Source organism: Seriola aureovittata, chromosome 13 (genome assembly GCF_021018895.1).
Source record: "Seriola aureovittata isolate HTS-2021-v1 ecotype China chromosome 13, ASM2101889v1, whole genome shotgun sequence".
NCBI classification, from domain to species: domain Eukaryota; kingdom Metazoa; phylum Chordata; class Actinopteri; order Carangiformes; family Carangidae; genus Seriola; species Seriola aureovittata.
In genome coordinates this window covers 8,091,031-8,112,968 of record NC_079376.1, presented here as the reverse complement: position 1 = coordinate 8,112,968, position 21,938 = coordinate 8,091,031, and the positions used below count along the sequence as shown (strand labels likewise).

The window sequence follows — 21,938 nt, the reverse complement described above, 5'->3', positions numbered from 1 at the left end:
TGTATAATATGACTGATTTTCAAAGCAGGACTCTAACTTGTAAAGGAGCATTTCTACAGTGTGGTATTGGTACTTTTACTTAAGTAAAGGAGCGAGACACTTCCTCCATCACTGAAGGATTCTCCACTCTCACGCTATCTGGTGTGGCCTGTCCTCAGACCTGTCTGGCATCAGAAGAGCTTGGCACAACGCTCCCTATTGAGTCCTGACAAAAACTAGGTCATTGGCAAAACTCTCACTGGACACGCGCAGTGGAAAGAAAATAAACGAGGAGATGAATGGAGCTCGACTGGAGGTGGACGAGCTTCCTGCGAGTGCCGCAGAGGGATGCTGAGAGGGAGGTTAAGATAATGCAAAGTTGTGATAATGTATTGCTGTTTCTGTTATTGGCTATAGCTATAGATATAATCATCCTTCTGATATTTGAATCTTTTCTTTCATTGTTCCATATTTTGCGTGTGATGTGGCCGTCCAAGTTTCCTCCTGGTGGGTTCAATAACATTTATCTCATCTTATGAATCATGCAGGAATTCCACATCCCATAATGCCCATCCTACCCCCTTTATCTCTATCGCCTTTACAAGCAGGTCCTGGTTAATGTCTGACAGCAATTAAGCTTCAGAGGACTTTATAAACAAGTCAGTCAAAACACATATGACCTATTGTTCACATCACAATGAAGCCTAAAACAAGTTTGCGGCACACATGTTGTTGTCATCATCACTAAGACGGGGCTTCTAGAAATATCTGGTGGAAACCAGCCGTGCAGGAAGTGAGAAGAAAAACGCTCATATGAGAGACAGGAAATCAGGTGACTACAGAGTTTAAATGTTTTTTTTCCCTCATAGAGTTACAATAGAAACAGATTCTGGACTAGAAATAGTTCATTAGTGCCAAACAAAACGGCACAAAAATGCTCACGCTCACACCTGAAAGAGCCATATTTCTCTCATTGAAAATGCTCAAGTTCTCAGTCAACAGTGCATAGAGTTATGGAATCGATCCCTGCCCCCACATCCTCCCTTCGCCATGAGCCTGAAGTGTATGTCTGCCAGATGTCCAAAGCAAAAGGGGCGGGGGAATATGAAAAGGCTAGGACTGCCAGAGGTGTCTTATATCGGAGGAATTATTATCCTAACGATATAACATAACACATGCCGTCAGTCCCTCCAGGAGTAACAACCCCCAATCTATATTAGCGCCATGTCCCTTTCATTTAGCTGACCTTTTGGAAAAGCAGGAGGAGGAAGACGACGACAAGGATTTTCCTTTTTCCAGCCACGATTAATCCACCTTCAGTCCTTACCTGAGAGTACAAAAAGGTCAAATCTTTATCATATTTTTCCATATACAAAGTAGTATTTTCATTCATAAGTTCTTGATAGATGAGAAATGAGTTTCGGATTGAGTATGGCTCTAGGAAACCTCACTGTTATAAGACCATAACATTGTGGACTGTAAGACCAACAGAACGAGCTGAAAGATGCTAAAACTCTCTGTAAAACTGCAGTTAGGTGATAACTGTTGTTTCATCACTACGAGCGAGCACTTTCACATTACATACATTATTTGACACATTGTTTATATAATAGCATTTATGAGTGTAGCTTTAAATGTAAAGCTGCTCTGCCTTAAATGTAAGATTCGGCTCAAACTTGAAAAGGAGAAAGCAAAGTTTTACCAAAAATGATAAATTGTGGATATTATGCTTTTGTTTCATCTGAGTCAAACTGGAACAACCAGGTATATAAAAAACCTTTCCTCTGCAGACACAAACAAAATTATCCTCCGCAGACACAGGACTGCTAGAGAAAGTTTACTTGAGGCAGCCAAGTGCTGCTCCCAGGTCGAAGCCCAGAACTCATGATTTCAATAAGGGTTTGTCTGATAATCAACCAATTGATGTAATAATATCAAATGTTTATGACAGAGAAATGGCTCTCATAATGGAATACCTGGAATCTGTTCTTGAGCTTGTTCTTGTAAACAATATACATGTAGGGAAACTTGATCCAGTGACTTGACTTGAGCTGTACCATGTAGCTCACATGTATACAGACCCTGCTAGATGGATATCTACCCCTCAGCCCCTAGAGCATTTCAGTGAATAGATGAGGAGGAGGGTAGACAGTACCTGACATTTACTTAGTACCACAGGATAGACAAGCCATTGTCTTTGCTGAAATGAGAAACTCTTCCGCAGAAGGGCGAATGAGGGAGAAAGAGGGTGGTGTCAGACAACCTGATATCAATCTAATGAAATAATAGCAAGCGCTCTGATGTGGGTATCTGGGATATCTAGACTTTATACCCCATTGTAAAGTCTTTCTCGACCTCGGGAAGGATATAGACACAAAGAGGGTGAACTCTTGTACACACATTCACTTTCACTGCTTCTAAAAGACATGACACATGTCGAATAAAACAAAAATCCCCCTGCACCTGAAACTTCTGTAGCTGTGACCACAGATAGAGATTTCAAAGGTCTGATTTAGATGTGGTATTGATGAAACTTGCGGGCCTGAATGCCACTGTACCTAGGAGTTCTCTGATTTTGTTTGTTTGGTTTGTTCTGAATTTTGTTTTTCTTTCGATAACTAATAGAGAGGTAAACAGCCAGTGAGAGGACAGCAGAGAGAGAGAGAGACAAACAGCACATATGGCAGGCAGAGACAAACATATAAGGTGAAGCCTAAGCCAACAGCACAAGCTGTCCCCTGATCTGTCCCCGCGGTGTCAACAGCCTGGATTACTTTCCCGCGTCCGTGCAGTCAGCCAGACCAACAGGCTTCCATGAAAACAGCACGAACCACTCAGCATCCATCAGAGAAAAAGAGGAAGGGAAAGAAGAAGTCGAGAACTGGTGAAAGGAAGTGAGATTGAGGCCAGCGAAACATCTGCTCTAGATCCTTTTTAGTGGAGTCCGTCCCCTTCTCGCAGAGCGTTTTGTTTGTCCATGGGTCAGGAACACAAGCCAAACACACACACACACACACACACACACGCACACACACACAAATAGATGCTCAGTGATGTGCACACAGAGGGAGAAGTTAATAAGTCAATAGGACATGGCTCCATATCTTATTGGGCTTTGTCTTAGCGGTTCGTCCAGGAGAATAATAAACAGGACTGACACAAATCAATGTTATCTTTTCACTCATGAGGGTGGAAGGAGCGAGCCAAAGAGCCAAAAAGAACAAAGGAACAAAAAGGAGGAGAAAAAAGGAGGGAAGAGGAGAATGAAAAGCCCCCTTCTGACTCGCAGTGACCCACATACATTTGCCCAGCTTTTCTGGGGCTCGCTCTCTCTTGGCAACCGGCAGCCTCTGTGAAAGAATCCCAGCGTTCAGCCAAAGGCAAAGCCCATGTGAGGGGAGGGAGGGGAGGATGGCAGAGAGAGAGAGAGAGAGAAAGAGAGACAGAGAGAGAGAGAGAGAGAGAGAGAGGGAGAGGGAGGGAGGTGTGGACGGGTGGACACCAGATCCCCCTCCTCCTCCTCCTCCCAAAGGCCTGTTGCCACTGGCGACCGGCGTTTAATGGATTCCTCCAGATCCAAGAGGCCGAACACACAGACTGCAGTGGTGGAAGAAGAACTCAGACCCTTCTTGATACTGCAATACTCCATTATAATTATTCAACATCATACCTAAAAGTACAGATCTGTAATGTTTATTTTAAATATTTCTATTAATGTTTTTCTTTCCTCTACTGGTTAGTAAAGGCTGTAAGTTAGAGGGTAAGTTTACTTAGTCTGACCATAAAACTCCTACTTTTGAGTGTTTTTACTCATACCTGAGCATGTACTTGAGTAGAAAACAATAAAAATGCTAATAACAAAAGATAATAATAATAATGTTTATTTTGTTTTCCTTTTTCCCCCTTACTGGCTAAGTTATGTATAAATATGATTTAACCTCTCTTTTTTCTCCTTGTCGTAAAATGCAACATGATGTTCTGACTGTTATGGGGTGGGGGGATAAATGTCGTTTTGATGTATTGTCCTGTGTGTTTTTTTTCTGTATAAATTCAATAAAAGTTACTATAAAACATGTTTTAAACAAGCTTGTGTTCATTTTGTTAAATTTTTTTCTCTGTTTTAAAATATTGAATCATTTTACCTCACAAAACAGTTATTCAAATGAAACCATCTGAGAAGATTAGAGTGGAAATGTCTCTTTAGTGGTACTGCTAACAACTCACACACATCTGAGACTCGACAAGTAGCTCCAACTATACATTATCTGCATTCTTGTTGGGGGCCACAAGCCAAAATTGTTGGGAGCCATTGATTTAATCTTCAACAATGCGTTATATTTAATAATATTATTCTCTGCAAAGTAACTACAGCTGTCAGATAAATGTATGTACAACAGTTTCACTCTGAACTGTAATGGAGTAGAAGTAAAATGGAAATACTCAAGTACAGACCATTAAATGTGCTTGAGTAAATGTACTTAAGTTTCATTTCACTACTATCAGATTAGACGTGACTGAGCAAGCGGTCAATAGCCGCAGTAAAAATGTGATGACACTCCACTTCTAGTTTCATCACTTATAAACTGTTGTGGAGTAGATTTCTACACTTCACCTATTTGATATTTAAAGAGAGTGAAAAGAAAATGAAATTGGATTATTTTGGCGCACTGGTTGTCTTGGTACAGAGCAGCAGCTGCAATCAGGGAACAAACTGAAAGAGACCAGTAAAGGTTTTAATAGGGCGTTTGATTGGGGGGTTCAGACTTGTAGCCTAATGATGGATGAATGCGGAGCCTTCTAAGCGACAGTGACATAATCAGAGAGCTGTAGGTCAGCTAGTGACAGCTGAGTGGCTGTGGCCGAGCCGGAGAAAGAGCCCTTTCAGCTCCAACGTTCACGGACGCTGATCCAAGTTCATTAACAGTCAGACTGGCTACAGGGCCTGCTGCAGGCTTCTCCCAGCTACACGACACACACACATACACATACATGTATCAGCATGCACAGACACTCTGAACATCCCATAACAAGCAGCTTTTTCTTCCTTAAGTGAATCAGTTTTTGTTCTTAATGGTCCAAGGCTGTGATTTTTCTCCCCTTCGCTCGCCTTTTAATGGCTCTGGCAAAGTTTTTTATCTATAAACAATAAAAGGTTGGGGCTAAAACATTTTTCTCTGGTTTGGCCCCTTCACTACTAATCATCTATACACTCTCCCCTCTTTTCCTGCCATTAAGCTACGATGGAGCCAAACCCGCAGCCCAGCCAAAGAACCTGATAGTCGTGGAACCCATGCAGCTCTCCCCCCACCTTGGAATGCATTTCTGCTGTGCTGCACTTTTCACCATCCACCCGGGAATGGATGCAACCCCCTCCACCCCCACCCCCCACCTCCCCAAAAAAAAAAAAAAAAAAAAAACCCCACCCGCACCCACCCACAGACACAAACACACCACCACTTGCTTTTGAGCTATTGCCCTCCAAACCTCATCGGGCCTGTGTTACGTGCCCACACAAACCGACTGACACCCAGTGGTGGAAAGTAACTACGTACATTTACTCAAGCACTGGACTAAAATACAATTTAGATCTACTTTATTTTAGTAGCACCATTTTATGCCACAAAATACTTTTATGGGATACTGTACTTTTTACTCCACTATATTTATCTGACAACTTTAGTTACAAGTTACTTTGAAGATAAAGATTTTACATGAAAACATATGATGATAATGTAAAATACAATATATTGATAGAGATTAATCCAGTTGTTTACAACCTCTTTGGGTTGTGATGCCTTACAAAAATATTTTTTTCTTCTTTCCAGTCCCATCAATCATCTCATGACTCATTTATCTTGTGACCCCCTTTGGAGGGGGCCTGACCCCTAGGTAGGGACCCACTGAACTCAAACTACCTAACTGTAAATGAAACTAGCTCCATATCAAGCAGCTGAAACCGTAAAATACTGCTTAACAATTGTTGCATCATGATTAACGATCTAATAATGAACCAACTCCTAATATTTGCATAACAGTAATGGATGGAAACACACATTCATTTGTATTTTCTTTGGCTGATATTCTGCAAATGTGGTTGAAAATTGTGATACATTTGTATGGAAACTTGGCTTGTGAATTATTAGCAGTGATTTCCTCACTAAACTTCTCAGATGGTTTCGTTTAAATAAATGTTTTAAACTCAAAACAGGTCAAATCATCCACTGTTTCACAGCAAACAGCAAATATGGGATAAAAGTTCAAAAAAGGAGTTCACATATTGTGCAGCAGGATACTGTTTATTTGTTTTGTTTTTTTCTTTTTCCTACCCCACTGATCATCTCAGGAACCTTCAGATTTGTCTTGTGACCCTGAAGGAGGCCTGATCCCTAAGGAGACAATCACTAGACTAAACTGCTTTTGATATTTTAAGTACATTTTGCTGATAATACTCTACTCTGTATTTTCACATTGGTGTATTGGTACTTTTACTTAAGAAAAGAATCTGGGTACTTCTTCCACTACTGCTGACAGCAGATCTCAGGGTTTAATAGCACACATTTAACATCAACAGGCTCACACACTCATACAAAGACCCACAAACACTCACACTCCTCTCCTCACAAATGACCACAGCTGAGCAGAGATAAATTCCTCCCCAATCACACTTTTCAGCTTCCCTAAAACCACAGCAGCGTTCATGGAAGAAAGACAGCTTTGCCAGACATTTGTTCTGGCCGCTCACTGCAGCATGTGATCTTGTGTTTCAAAGTCAACACAATGTGAAGACCACTTCGACCACCTACAACCCACACTCGCTCCCATCATGTGCAGCATATCCTTTCTGGTGCATCCTTCACCCCCTCGTTTTGAGTGTCCCCTCCCACATGCTGCACTGAACTCACTTCTTCCAGCCCGCCCCCGAAAACACGTCGACCTCTAACCTCTCACGAGTGGGCCTTCAGCGTGTACAGTAATTTGGTTAGCAGTGGAGAACTCAGAGGTGTTTGTACTGAAAATAACTCAACTGTGCGAGCCGACTGTCTGTGCTTGCTCTCAGACTGAAAATCTTGGAAAGCAGGGAGTGGAGGGTGAGTGGGATTAAAGAAAACAAGGTGAGAGGAGGAAAAGCAAAGATAGACAGAAAAATAGACAAAAAAAAGTGAAGGAAGCAGGGGAGATAAGCAGAGTGTGACCTGCATCCTGACAGTGAAGCCCCCTACTCCCTCTGGGAACTATTCTACTGCCCCCTGGTGGTCTACAATACAATCCTCCAAACTATGACCCCCATATACAGTGTACACACACCTTTTTCCCACAGTACAGTAACACCGTCCCCTCCTGCACAGTTCATTCACTCTCTCTGTGATGACTCAAATTATACACCACGCTCATTCTGTAATTACATAGACCCTAATGTGTATACTTCACATAGCTCACCCACACTCAGGTTTGAGTCGGAGGAGCTGCAGTGCCCCTGTGTGATGATGGATTTCCACACCCTGCTACTCTATACTCTTCACATGTACTCGCCTGCAGTGCAGCAGATTATTTCATAAAGGCACCAAGTGGGTTATGACCTGATTATAGATGCGATGAATGTGGAGGCAAAGAAAAATGACACCCAATCTACCTGAGACTGTTCACCCACCCTGGGGCCTACCATTGTGCCGTGGGTGTGTGTATTGTACAGTTATTTGAGTGTGTGCGTTGGGTGGAAATATTCGAATAACTTGTTAGACTTCTAAACAAATTGTAAAATGTTTTTATCTATTTTAAAGCATATTACTGAAAAACTCATTAAAAATTATGTTTTTACAAGATTTCACTTGTCACTTTATCTTATACCTGTGATTTACCTGTTGCTAAGCCCAACCTCGTTTTCCAGTATGTGGGAACTTATGAGACGTTTAATCGATCAAAGTCCACAAGGCCAGGCCTGAACTATACTACACAACACTAAATAATAAATCAGATATTCACAATCTGTACAGTAAACAACAGAAGGAAAAACCTTCGAGAGGAAGAAACCGTAAGAAGAGCAATAGAAGAGAGGTCCCTCGTCCAGGACTAGGAATGGGCTTCGGTAGCCAGCTCTATTTTGGATCCAGTTCCAAGTTGTTAAAATACCACGATTTGTGAAGCTTCATGACCACAATTGCTTATCAAATCTTTCATTCATATCATCTGTTATGTCTCTTTTCCCTCCCTCTTTCTGACACTATAGACAATGGCAAAGAAAAAACCAAAAAGACTGATGAAAGTTTGAACATACTTTCCAATTCTGTGAGCCATCAGATTCTGACAGGTATCAAGTTATACCTTTTGTCACACAAAACAGTTGAAATTAGTTTTGTTACTGCGCTGAACAGATGCCTTCATTCCCCACCACCCATGAGGGAGTCAAAAGAATTCAGATTCAATAAGCTGCTTTGGAACTGGATGCAGATTCAATAAAATGTTACCGAACCCCATTCCTATCCAGGACATGCAACGGGGTGTGTAAATAACCAACCGAATTACCAATTGCAAAATTACAATGTGGAAAATCAGAATGATAAAAATAGGCAGACAAATTGTAAAGATATATAAAAAAAAAATGGACCCAAGAGGACTTAGAGAAACTTCCAGGTGTCACAAAAACTTGCGTTGGACCTGAACCACACAGCCTCCTCTCTACCAGCAACAGAAAGTCCCAAATGAGGATAAGGTAAAGCTGAGTCCACCTTAGACTGATGGAAGCTGGATAACATGTCTAAATGCAGAGCTGAGCATGATAAGATGAGTCCAAAAAGTTTTAAAATGGCCAGAGTACAAAGGTTGACTACCTGACTTTCATCCGACACCACCCTCAGGCCAGACTGTACATTTGTTGTCATACTAGTGTTCAGTATCTAACTTGGAATCGAAGTTATCTCACTATTTTTCATCCGATCCAACATGTTGCTCAGGTCTGTAATGACCACTGCAGCCTATATACTTCCTGACATAACAAAAACTCTGAAACTTCAGTGTGTGTGTTTGCATCCCTGCTCATTTGTGTCTAAATGTACGGCGTGTCCATGTGTTAAAATGAGAGTATGCATGTGTGTCTCCACTGTTTCTCCTATGGGCCCATAAGCACTGTGGGCTCTTTTCCCCCCGGCCTGCAGTTGAGCAGGTTATGGGCTCTGGCTGCAGTAGGGGGAACATAATGGTCTCATTGACTCAATCATAAGCTCTGAACTGCCAGCCTGCCAGCTTTGTGAGCAAGCTGCGGAGTGAGCATTATTGTAAAAAGCCTTTTAAAACCACTATTAAGCCACATTAGGTCTGTGTGTGTGTGTGTGTGTGTGGTGTGTGTGTGTGTGTGTGTGTGTGTGTGTGTGTGTGTGTGTGTGTGTGAGAGAGTGTGAGGTGGTGGGGGATTTTGTACAGGAGGGAGGTTGTTTTTACACCTTTTCTTCGAAAAAACATTGGAAAGGATCTCAGATATTGTGGAGTATTTCACTTGTATAAAAACAAGACAAAGGCGCAATTTTGCTGACAGGCTTAACGGAAAAAGAAATCTTGAATCATAGTTTTCTTGCCTCTGCTCCCTGTGTGGTTGCCAGCTTGGTTGCTTGCCTGCTGCTGATGTAACTCACAGAAAAATGTGGAGGTCAGTGAAAAACCCATTCGCTAAATTGTGGATCAATGTTTTTATCCTGTTGTTGGCCACGTGTTGGGTGTGTGTTTATGTGTATCTGCAGTAAACACTCACAAGAAAATACACTTTAATGCCAGTTTGTTTTTGTAATCTTCCAGTTGATAGGTGTGGTTTAGATAATTAAAGTAGAAAAGTAGATCAATTTAGTGTCCTCAATTATGATTCAGATTTGCTGTCTTAACTATTATGAGGGTGCACCACACCCATCTCACTGGGACCTGACACATCAAGCCAAAAGTAGAGAACTAGCTGGTCTGATCAAATGCCTTGCATCATCTAATGTTTTCTACTAAAAAGGTGGCAGTTGATCTCACCAGAAAGACTGAACCTGACAGTCAGCTGGAGGCTGACAGGCGTGTTTGTTTGAACATGCATGAGAGTAAATAACTGTCTGTGTTTGTATTCTTAATGTGCAAGTGATATCAGGTGTATATTAGCACTCCTCCCTCAACGTCTTTAATGTAGAAAGTCTATACTTGTAATACTTGGTAAGTTCAAGAAGAAAAGAGCCAGAGGACTCTTTCTCACCAACAATCTGCTTAATCATGTGCCACCAATAGGACCATATTCAGACTGACACCAGCATCGTATGAAAAAAAAATGAAGCGCCATTACTCATTTGACAAAAATTGCTAATAATGGTTCACACAGAGAAGATGCCAGCGCAGAAGGTCATCCGGCAAATCTTTTTCTACCTAGCTCAACTTTCACTGCAATGCAATGTAACATCTTCAAGCAAGACAATGCACCAATCGAATCCACAAACTCCTGGTGGTTTAATTTGCTTCATGGACGCCATAATTCTACTGTTTCCACTGACCCTTTACGATGGTCTATAAACAACTGTAACGTGCTTTATAGTGTCTGATAAACCTTCAAACTACGTGGCAATCACTGCAACCAATGATAAAACCAGAATTACCACCTCACAGTTGTACGCCTCTGCCAACCAGCCAAGTTCCAACAACAACAATCTCCACTTCTGGTTACAGCGTTGAATCATGGCCAGAGGGGTTTTTGCAGAATATTAAGATGTCAAAGTGAAGCTGATCTTTGACCTTTTGGATATAAAATGTCATCACTGCATAATTTTATCCTATTAGACATTGGCATTAAATTGTGTTGTAGTTTGCAAATTAATTCTTGAGTGAATTCTTTTGTGTGTGTGTGTATGTGTGTGTGTGTGTGTGTGTGTGTGTGTGTGTGTGTGTGTGTGTGTGTGTGTGTGTGTGTGTCTCAGTCTAGGAAAGCTGGTAAGATGACCTGACACTCTTTGTCAGAGGATACATATTATGACTCAAACACACAGCCACAACAAAACAATAGTGAGACACACAGCTCAGAGTCTCACACACTTCTCCTGAGCATTCTGTGTAAATGACATCTGACTCATATCATCACACACTGATAAACCTATGAGTGTAATGTGAGTGAGATAATAGATTTATTATTCTTCCTAGAACTGAGATTGCTGTGTTTGCAAGAAGGGTTTGTTAAATATAAGATTGCAAGGATCAAAGAATAAAGACCAAAGCAAAAGAGGATATATCTGGACAGAAGACTCATTGACTTTTGAGACATTTTGTGTACATGAGTTTTATCAAGAAATAAAAGGAGCATCAAAATGACAAAGGCATATTGAATTCAAAGAAATAGACATGCATACACATCAAATACAGCTTATGACTGCAGAGCATCTTGCGATGCTATCAGTGACAAAATCTGTCCACAGACAGATACACGGCTGCAAAAGTGCTCATCACCACCTCTGTGGTAGTTCCTGCTGGTGTCTCAAGGAGCAAATTTGACCATGATGACACACACACACACCCGGGCACACACGCACACACATGCACAAACACACACACACACACACACACACACACACACAAGGTGAAAACAATACCAGCCACGTCGCGGCTGCTAACAATGAAGCTTTGAGATACTTCAGATAGGTAAACTGTGAGTATATGGTGATACAATCCGGAGGAAAATACACTGTTACTGCTAAGTCAAGTAGGTCACCCTTTATATAGGCCATAACGTTTATATTATGTAATTTATTGCCTTATTCATTAATCAATCATTTACTGATTCATGACACAACAGTTAAGCTGTTATTAAGAACAACCTTCAGGTTTCTCTCTGTTGTTTTAGATATTGTCCAATGGAGAGTTTGACCTATGATTTTCTGGTGAAGGACTGAGAGATTTTTAATACCTAGTAACCCCAAAGTTACTCTAAATAATTGTTTATCTTCATTTATAAAGCATTGGTAAATAATATATTAACCTTCAAAAAAGTCCTGAAATACAACTTGTAAGGAAGCTAAACAGAAGGTTTAGCACTGAAACAATTTGCTGATCAATCAGTGAACTGATAGAAAATTATCAATTTTCAAACAATTTTGTTGATTGAATAATTGTCAATTCATTTTTGAAGTCACGAGATGAAGAGTCTACAGCCATGCAAGCAGCTCTGTGACTACTTAACAATACATAACAATGATAACACGCCGATGTTTAGCAGGTATAATATTTATAATGTACAACTTTCACCACTTTAGTTTAGCATGTTAGCATACTAACATTTACTAATTAGCATTAAAAACAAACAACAGGGGAACACAAACAATAATAGAAATGTCATTAAGTTTACATCTATCTGATAAACAAAGACAAATTTAAATATGGCCTATGTTAAGGGTCACTAGAGATGCTACAGATCATCCTGAGAGGAACACAAACGTCTGAACATAATTCAATCAACCCTTAGGGGAGATATTTCAGTGTGGAGCCACTAATTTGGCTAAAATGCCAAATAACAGCTGCTCCTAACTTCTAAAATGTGAGGATTTACTGCTTTTGTTAGTCGGACAACACAAGCTACTGCATTTGAAGAAGCCACCTTTGGTTCTGGGAACTTAAATTGGCAATTTCCTGTTGTTTTATTGACTACACAAATACCTGATTAATTGTAATAGCTGTCAATAATGACATTAATTATTTAATCTATTTGCTGTAATAGATGAGTTCCTGTATGTTTCCAGACACCAGCATGAGAGGTAGGTAGTGGATCCTACAGGCCATGTCCATGCACAACCAAAGGCCTGCTTTCAGTCACCAACCTCAGCAAAGTGTCATGTCACGTCCCACACACAGACACACACACAGACACACACACACACACACACACACACACACACACACACACACACACAGACACAGACACACCGACACACAGACACACACACACACATACACACAGACAAACAGACAGGTGCGGCTTTAGTCTCAAGACCCAAACAGTCAGGTTAGTTGTGTCAAACAGCCGTTTTCCTTCCCTCCCCCTCTCTACCTTATCTTCTCAAACAGGCACTTTACCTTTTATCTGTCTTTAACAGCCCCTAACATTTCACATCTGCTCCGACAAACTCCAATAAACATTAAATCCTTTCTATATCAAAGCCAAGGACTAGCCGTTGGTCTGAATAAACAATAGCACATGAAGACTTTGGCCTAAATGAGTAATGATGAAGTGGGGTTAAAGTACTCCACAAGGACTACCAGGTACCAGGAAGAGGAAAGTGCATTTAACCCGCTAAAACTAATCTATAGCGTCTATTCACCAAATTTTCAATGTAACAGGGTATGTGTGTGTGCAACATGTGAAATGAGGAAAAGAAGATCCTTGATCTCATCATTCAAGTGAGCAGGTATCTCGAGTTGCATTTGTCATTCTGGTCAAGTGTAAATTGATCTCTGAAGCATTTATCGACTTCATACAGCTCAGCACAAGTGGGCACATGTGAATTTCTTTAGATGATATTGAGACTTTGGAATTAACTTACAGAGGCTCTCAATTGTCCCCAATGTCGAGGCCACACACTAAACAGCAGGGTTCCCCAGGTTAAGAGGGGTCCAGATGGGCTGGGGGACGCTCAGATGGGCTGCATTCCTGAGAAAACTTAAACCTGGCGGGACATTTTTTCAGATATGGGTGGTCTGCCAGTGTAACGTGGGACAGGCGAGGATACAGAGATGCACCAACTGTTGGCGAGCCGCGATGAGCAGACATCAAAGGCGCCAGGCGTCCGGTGGAAAGTGACCCGCGGTCCAGCCTGGCTCAGTCTGTCACCCTCAGCAGCTCCGGCCCGCCAAGATCACAGCCGCTCTGTCACAGATCTGCCTCACATCGTCCCAGAGGACCAGCGCTTGTACACTCACATTCCCAGCATCCCAGACTCCCAGTCAAGGTCACATTGTGGCACCTGCTGGACAGGACTGGGGAGGGAGGGTTCGGGGCAGTTGGGACTGAGTGTGAACCCCTAACCCAGTGACCCTGTGACCTTTGTAGCATCAATCTGGCCCTGTCCTTCAACTGTGGCAGAGGACCAACCATGTTGTCCTCAAAGGGTCTAAAAATCACTAACATAAAGGAATAAATTGGTGTTAAATTAATAAAGCTACTTAAATGACAGGTTCAGGTTTTTTCATGTTTATCCTAAAACAATATTTATATACAGATTAAATATATTTTAATTATTTATTGTATTTTACTTCATTATTTATTTATTTTCTGTTCATGCCATGCTTACACCAATATAAGAGATGAGAAACAAAATCCTTGTTAGGGCTGCACAATATTGGTAAAAACAACTGACATTGCAATATGCACATATGCACATGCTGCTATGGCTCATGCACAGATTGCGATGACGATGCTGAAACAATATATGGTGCAGCCCAAGTTTAAAATTCAATTGAAGCTAATATAAGACTTTAGGAGACTGAGTTCAGCTGAATTTATAGTGTTGCATTAAAGAGTTTCAGCTAAAATACTGGATTTTATTGGATTTGACAGTGTGTCACTAAAAAAAGCACTTATTTTGAGATATTGTTTAAACATTTTATGTGATTTTGGAGAAACAAAAATATGATTTCATCATCTTTTATGGTTAAGAAGAATATTCTGAAGAACATGAAGGATAAATTAATATGTGATCTTACTGGAAGTTTGTTTTCCACTGAGGTTCCACAGATTTTTTCATGTCTTCCAATCAAACTTTGTGGTTGACACGAGAACAAGATTCCCTGCAATCAGCATTCCCACTTGGCCCTGCTGGTTTCACAGTCATTGTCTAGACCTGGTAATCTTGGCACCATGTGAGCCTGACCAAGTTGTTTTCCAGGGAAATTAAAGAATGAGGTCAGTGATGAACTCACAGACAATGAGACAGACCTGCTTACTCATCCAGCCCTTGAACAGCCATTCAAATAACTCACTGCCCCTGTTGAAAGCCCAAATCCTGCAATTCCAGTTTGTGCAACCTATTTTCCATCTCTGTCACTTGTCAAAGTCCATGTGTGTGTGTGTGTGTGCTGTTGGTCGGTGTCTACGTGCCTGCCTACTGGTGTGATTGACATGTCAGAACAGCCAGAGCAAACATTAAAGGAGTCTTGTGAGCGCTAATGAAAGGTCGAAGGGTGTGTGTTTGTGTGTTTACAGACGATATCAATCACTAACGTAAAGCATGCTGACTAACAGAGGTTAAAAGCAGCTCAGGAGAGACAAAGGGGGAGGCCCTCAGGTAGAGTTCCCACTGTTACATCACAATGGCTGTGAACTCAGTGTACTGTCTGGCCACTGGCCTTCAGCCAATCAGAGAGCTGAATGGAGGGAAGGACTTGCCAAGATGATGGATGAGGATAAAAGACTATTAAGAACTAGCATTGATTTAAAAAAAAAAAAAAGGAGAAAAAAAACATCACATGCCCAATATGACAGGTCAGATCATGCCTCAGCTATTTCTGTGATTTTGTGGCATTTCCCAGGTGTATTTTTCCGCAGTAAGAGAAGATGTGACAGGTAAAACATCAGACGAACTAAAATGGACCTAAGTAACTTTCCGTGATTTGAAAGCAAGCATGTTTTTGTATTTTTTTGTTTAGGGCTTTCAATGATTTACTGACAGCAGCAGTAGTAAAGAGCATCATTGTCCTCTGTGTGTTTTATGCTTATAATGTGATCCTTACAACAGAAGTAGTAAAAGTATTAAAACTGTGCCAAGAAGTTTGAGCGTATGTAAGCCCAGGTCCACAAACTGTTAAAAATTGTGAAAAAATTTCATAGTTCCCCAGACTTGAAGGTGACATCTTCAAATGTTTTGTTTTTGTCGACCTACTGCCCAAAACCCAAAGATATTCAGTTTCAAATAATGTAAAATTGCCTGACAATTACAAGCAACAAAGCTGAGACGTGTTGTTTAAATACCAGGATAACAGACGATATTACACTCAGTTGCTCACATGAAAAATGAAATAGTTGTGTAAGGAAAGAAAAAAAGAGAGCTAGAGAACCAGTTTACACCTTGACTCCTCTCTCACCTCTGCACATCTGTACAATTGCTGCACGAAGTAGGTAAGATTGTCGGAATGTTGGTTTCTGAAAGTTACAGAAATTTTCTAAACACAGTTCAGTGACTAAGACCGGCATACTGAGCTGCCATGCATTTCCATATTTTGCTTACAGTGTTGCTTGCTGATGTTTTCCTGCTTAAAATACAGGGAATTTTAATACAGTACGGGGAGTGAGAGAGCTGTATACATTGTAAGATCTGTCCTTTACGCTGAATACTCCCCATGTGAGGGCTCTTACAAGGACACCTGAGCTATGACCCCTGCCGTTTGTCTTAATTACACCTGATGTTGGAAAATTCTCCTGTCACACTCAAACCATCTCCTATTGAGCAACTTGTGCTGCAGTCACCTGCAAGCAATCACTCATCTCCCCTCTCCTATTCCATGAAACACACACTTTTACACACACACGTTTAAGCACACCCTACACAACCTCACGTCCACAGAGGGGCTATTCTATCACCAGACGCTGGCGTGCAAAGCTGCAGCAAAGCACTATTTTTATAATGACAAGAGAGATTTGTAGGGGGGGGAGGCTTGTTGTGGAGAGTAGACATGATGTAAAATAACTTAACTGCTTCATAAAGCGCAAGAGTGGAGGAGCAAGGCGGGGGAGGTTGAGGTGAGAGGAAGGAGAAGCTCCCATGAGGGGACCGGGCGAGCTGAGGACCACAGTTGGACTACACAAACCACGCTGAGCTCTGCGCCAAAATCAACATGAGCGAACCAAACAGATGCTGTTTATGTTGCTGCCAAATTACGCTTTTTTGCTACTTGACCTTTTTCATAGGCGGGCAAACGTGTGTCTGACCACGCATTTTTCTCCCCAAAGTTGTTGCTGTTGGTAACATCTTACTTTAACCCCTACATGTATTGTTTACATGCTTTATAAAATACTCTTTAAATGCTTTATAACACAGTTGTAAACAGATATAAGCTACATTTTAAGTGTTAATTATTGCAATTAATAAACAATGAAGCTAGGAAGTAGGCCTAATTATGATTAATGAATTCTCCTATGACGCATCTGTTAGTGGTGCATCAACAGTCAATGAATGACTAATCACACAGTATAACACGAATGTAATCATATATAATAATATATAACTACACATATGAACCAATCAATTTACTGTAACTGTTTATAAATATGTTTTTAAAATAAACAAGCATATGATTCACTTTCTAGATTTCTTCCAAAGCTTTCAGCTTGATCTCATAGCTTTCATCAGTAGGTGGAGTTTTCTCAGTTGTCATGTGAGTGAATAAGTATTTATGAAAAAATACATGTAATAAAGATTAGTGATATGAATATAACTAGAGCTATAACTAAGGATTATTCTCAAAATCGATAATACTATCAGTTACTTTCTTGATTAATCGTTTGGTCCATAAAATATCAGAAAACTTTGAAAAATGCCTCTCGTCCAAGGTCTCATATTACAGTCCAAAATCTGCAAACATTCAATTTGTTATGATGTTAAAACAAAGAAAAGTAGCAAATTCTCATATGTGAGCAGCTCAAACCATCTCATTAGTTATTTTTAATAATGAAAGCTCTATTGAAGACACATTTTTATAGGATACCTTTTAATTACTTTTACACTGGCAAGTTATTTTAGTTTATTTTACTGTTTTTATTGACACGTGTTTCTCTCTATATGTCTGTAAAGCACTTTGTCAACTTGTTTTCAGTTCTGTATAAATAAAAGTTGTTATTATTACTGTAATATAGTTACAGATTAATTTTTTGAACTTATCGTTGAAGCTCTGATTACATTATGTTATATTTTATAATAAATAATTCATTATCGGATCCTTCATCAGTAAGTATTGGACGCTACCACTTCAACTCGGAGGAGTTAAAGTTTCATTAATAAACAACAAATGTGGGGGATTAAAACAAAATGTTACCCTTTTATTTAACAGTTAAAGAACACAGTAGACAGAGTGTCCAGCTGCTATTGGTTGATTGTTACCTGTAGGGAGGTAATTACAGAACACTTTACACCCCACAGCGTTACAGGATGCCTGGCAATTACAGATGTCATCCTCTGTGATGGACATTTAGACTGACAGCTCAGTACTGGCGTGATGCCAGCTACAGTACAACCTCCCTCTCCACATCTCCATCGCTGTGAGAGGAAGAAGGCCCCGGCAGTGGAGCACACGTTAATATACTCTCTGCAGAGTATGTTACATGTTGGAAATATCAGCTGTCACTCCACACATCAAAGTAGCTCTATAAATAAACACTGACTGTGCCCCTCTGCTTTCAGCTTCACCAGCTTGAGAGGGTGAAAGGAGTCGGGTGGTTGGGGGCTACGCCACAGAATTGACCTGGGCCGGAAATCACACTGTTTTCCTTGACTCTCAAATGGAGGCTTTTTTTGAACAGAGCAAATGGTTGAAAAAACAAAGGCTATGAATGTCCCGCATGTTTCATAATCAGACGTCATACTGCAGCACACCTGCATAAACAGAAGCCTCCTGAAGAGCGGCTCGCATGCAGAGGGCAACAAGCCCCTCGGCGGTTCATATAGCAGGCCGCACCAGGTCTGGACTAACGCACGTTTGCATATAAAACTGAAGTTTCCACACTGAGCGAAAACTAAAAGAGGCGGTTGACCCGGCCGGAAAGCAGCAGCGCTCACCCACCTAGATAAATGTATTAGCTGAAATGGCAGGAGTGGTGTGGTTGAAGATGTTGATGTAAAGTCTCAGAATTAAAACACACACACACATGTTCCTACTCAGCGGTGGAAGAAATATTCAGACACTTTACTAAAAGTACCAAAATACTAACAAAAAGCACTGCAGTTTCAATCTCACTGAAGTAAAAGGAACAAAGTATTATATTAGCATGTACTTGAAGTATCACACGTAAAAGTACTTTTTACTTTTTACTAAGTAGAAAAATGCCCCCTGTGACTGACACATTACCATGTATTTATTTACTGACTGACTGATCAAGTATTTTTAATTTGTTATTTTACTAATTACACCAAAGTAAATGATCTGAGTACTTCGTCCACACTGCTCTGTAAATGTATAATACTTGGTTTCCTTCCACCACTGTGCCTACAGTCTCCACAGCTGATGTAACAAAGTGGTAAGTTTCAAAAGCCACACCAGGTGTTGCCCCACCTGGGTAAAAAAAAAAAATGGCCACAGCTCCTCAGAGTGATAGGTACAATGGCAAGAATCCAATAAGGCCAAACAGAGACTCAAACACAGCAGCTGAACCACACATACATATACACACACAGACACACACGTAAACACAGCCACAGTCACTCAACCGGCATCCTGGAGTTCCTGAAGAGGCCTGTGTCAGACATGGCCGCCCCTGCCACTGCTGGCACCTTGGAAGCTCCAAATGGAAAACACAAACACTTCCCTCTACAGGCAAGTCATTCTCCCACAGTTGGAAAACATGACGGGCAGATGATGACCAGGAACGCTTATGCAACAAGAAGCCTCTGCCGCTCAGCTCAGGGGGGCTGAACAAGACTGTTAAGATTCTTATCTTTGTTTATTTGAATGATGAAATATTGTGTGTGCAGACACACACGTGACTGTTTGCACACCCACAGATGTCATTAGTGTAAACATGCAGGCGACGTGACAGTAATGCCGTTAAATACAGTTAAGTCATAACTCGGAGATGACAGTTTGGCTGTACCTGGAGCTTATTTGTTTCCAGTGATCGTGCAGGAAGTCAGTCTCACACAGAGGGGCAGGAATGAGCGGAAAAATTATGCAAACTGCACACCTCTTCCACTCCACAGTCTATTCTGTATTGTATAACTTTTGCTGCTGATACTAATTATAAGCAGATTAATATAAATAAGTAAATGTAAATTAAGCATTATTAATTTACAATTGTATATGACAACAAAAAGCGACAAATCCTCTCATTTAAGAGGCATTTTTCATTCATTTTGCTTGAAAAATCACAGAATGTGTTGATGTACGCTATTCTCCCACAATGCATTGGAGGAGCTGCTTGTATCGGGAGAAAATGTAAACTAATTGTGGATGTGGTATTTGTATATAATATACCTTCATAAGGGGACCACTAATTCAGGCATCCTTAAGCTAGACATCAGTGGAATCACTACGCAACAACACGATGCAATGGCATAGACAGTAACATTATTCCCAATATACAATACTCACAAAATATTACACATAGCATGATCGAAAAAGAACAGGGGAGATTAAATATTTTATATTTTCTTGCCCCCCAGTCACAAGTAAATATGATAGATCAGCCTGTCATAAATGGTGTGCTAATACTGTAAGCGACCTTTAAGATACATTCCCACATCAATACACAAACAAAGACAGAAGACTGAACATGAACATTATTCATGAAGTTCATTTTGTCCAATTATTTTATCTCTACACTCATGTAAAATAGTTTGTTCCACTACCCCAGACCTGCTGGGCTGTGGGTTTTAAACTGTTTAAGGTTTACTTCCTACCCTGGCCAGAAGAGGATTAAATGGTACGAACTGCTCACTTCATAAATATTTACAGGCATAAAGAAACATTGGTAGGTAGCATCACCAGCCAGTTCCTGCAGCCTTGGTGGCCAAATGGGTGTCTAAGGTCATGTTTATGGGGAGAAACAGTGGGAATAAAATGTGTAGCTCAGAAGGAGCCAACATAACTGAGCCAGCCTCTGCATTTGGATCCCATCAAAACCAAACTATGATGACGTTAGAATGTGCTAAGTGCAAGGATTCCCACTTCAAAGTAGGGAACGAGGACGGGCCCAGGCTCCAGTACAGTGTGGCGTCTGTTTGAAGCTTAGCGGACCATGTTAAGACACAAAGCAGACTGGGGCCCTTGGGCCTTCTGGACTGAAGGGAAGCTGGCATTGGCTATGTTGGACAAATAAGACACTCTGATCAGTGCTCAAAAACTTGCATCTGAAAAGGCCAAATGGAAAGGAAGTTGGACTTGAGATTAAGCAGGGATGACACATGCAAATTAAAGACATATACAGACTGAAGACCTCTGAAGCAGAGGAAAGATAGATGTTGAATGGGCCCAGTGCGCCCAAACCCAGGTCAAGCCTTACCCATGGACCGCAGGAGGAGCAGCAGCACATTAATTTTAATAACTGCTCTTATTTTCTCTCCTGCCAGCAGCTATTAACGTAATTCATGCTCTGCCACGTACCTGGAGAGCAGAGCTGCTGTTAATAGTCCTGGACACCTCCAACAGAGAGACACAAGAGAGGGGACAGGAAGGATAACCTGTGGCGGAAGAAGTACGCAGATCTTTTATCTTTTACTGAAGTAAAAGTAGCAATTAGGCAATGTAAAAAAAAAAAAATCATTGTCTGCATGCAAGTCCAATTTAAGTAAAAGTCCTCACTTACTATCATCAAAATGTACTTTATGTATATAAAGTAGGGATGCTGCACTCACTGTTCATTTATGAGTGGAAGTAGAAACTAACAAAATAATGGAAATACTCAAGTGAAGTACAAGAACTTAAATGCAGCGCTCGCTGCTGTCCACCGAAACGAAAGACAAGACAACGTTTGCTCATTATCTGATAGACTGAAGTCCGGGATATTAAGAATTGGTTATTTACAGTGTAAACAATGTGAGTTTGAATATAGAAAACAGTGAGCACAAAAATGGGCAGGGCAGTAGAACATTTCTTCTTCTTGGCAGGTTCTCCATTGACCTCAGGCCTATTCCTGTTTTGCCTGAATGCTGCATGGTTATGAAAGCTCTTTTCACCACTGATATATTGCGCAAATCAGATAGCCTGCAAGAGATTCAACCGAAGGCTTTGTAGTGCTGAAGTTATGTTGCAGATCCCTCCACTAT

At 40.9% G+C, this 21,938-nt stretch overlaps 1 long non-coding RNA gene across 1 annotated transcript in view; it reads right to left on the bottom strand.

Annotated features, from left to right (window-relative positions):
- Positions 1–21,938, bottom strand: part of LOC130180010 (uncharacterized) — a 73,020-nt gene that overhangs the window by 45,882 nt on the left and 5,200 nt on the right. Inside the window, exon 3 of the long non-coding RNA XR_008829357.1 lies at positions 21,277–21,353. This is a non-coding gene — a long non-coding RNA (uncharacterized LOC130180010). The remainder of the gene's footprint in view (positions 1–21,276; positions 21,354–21,938) is intronic.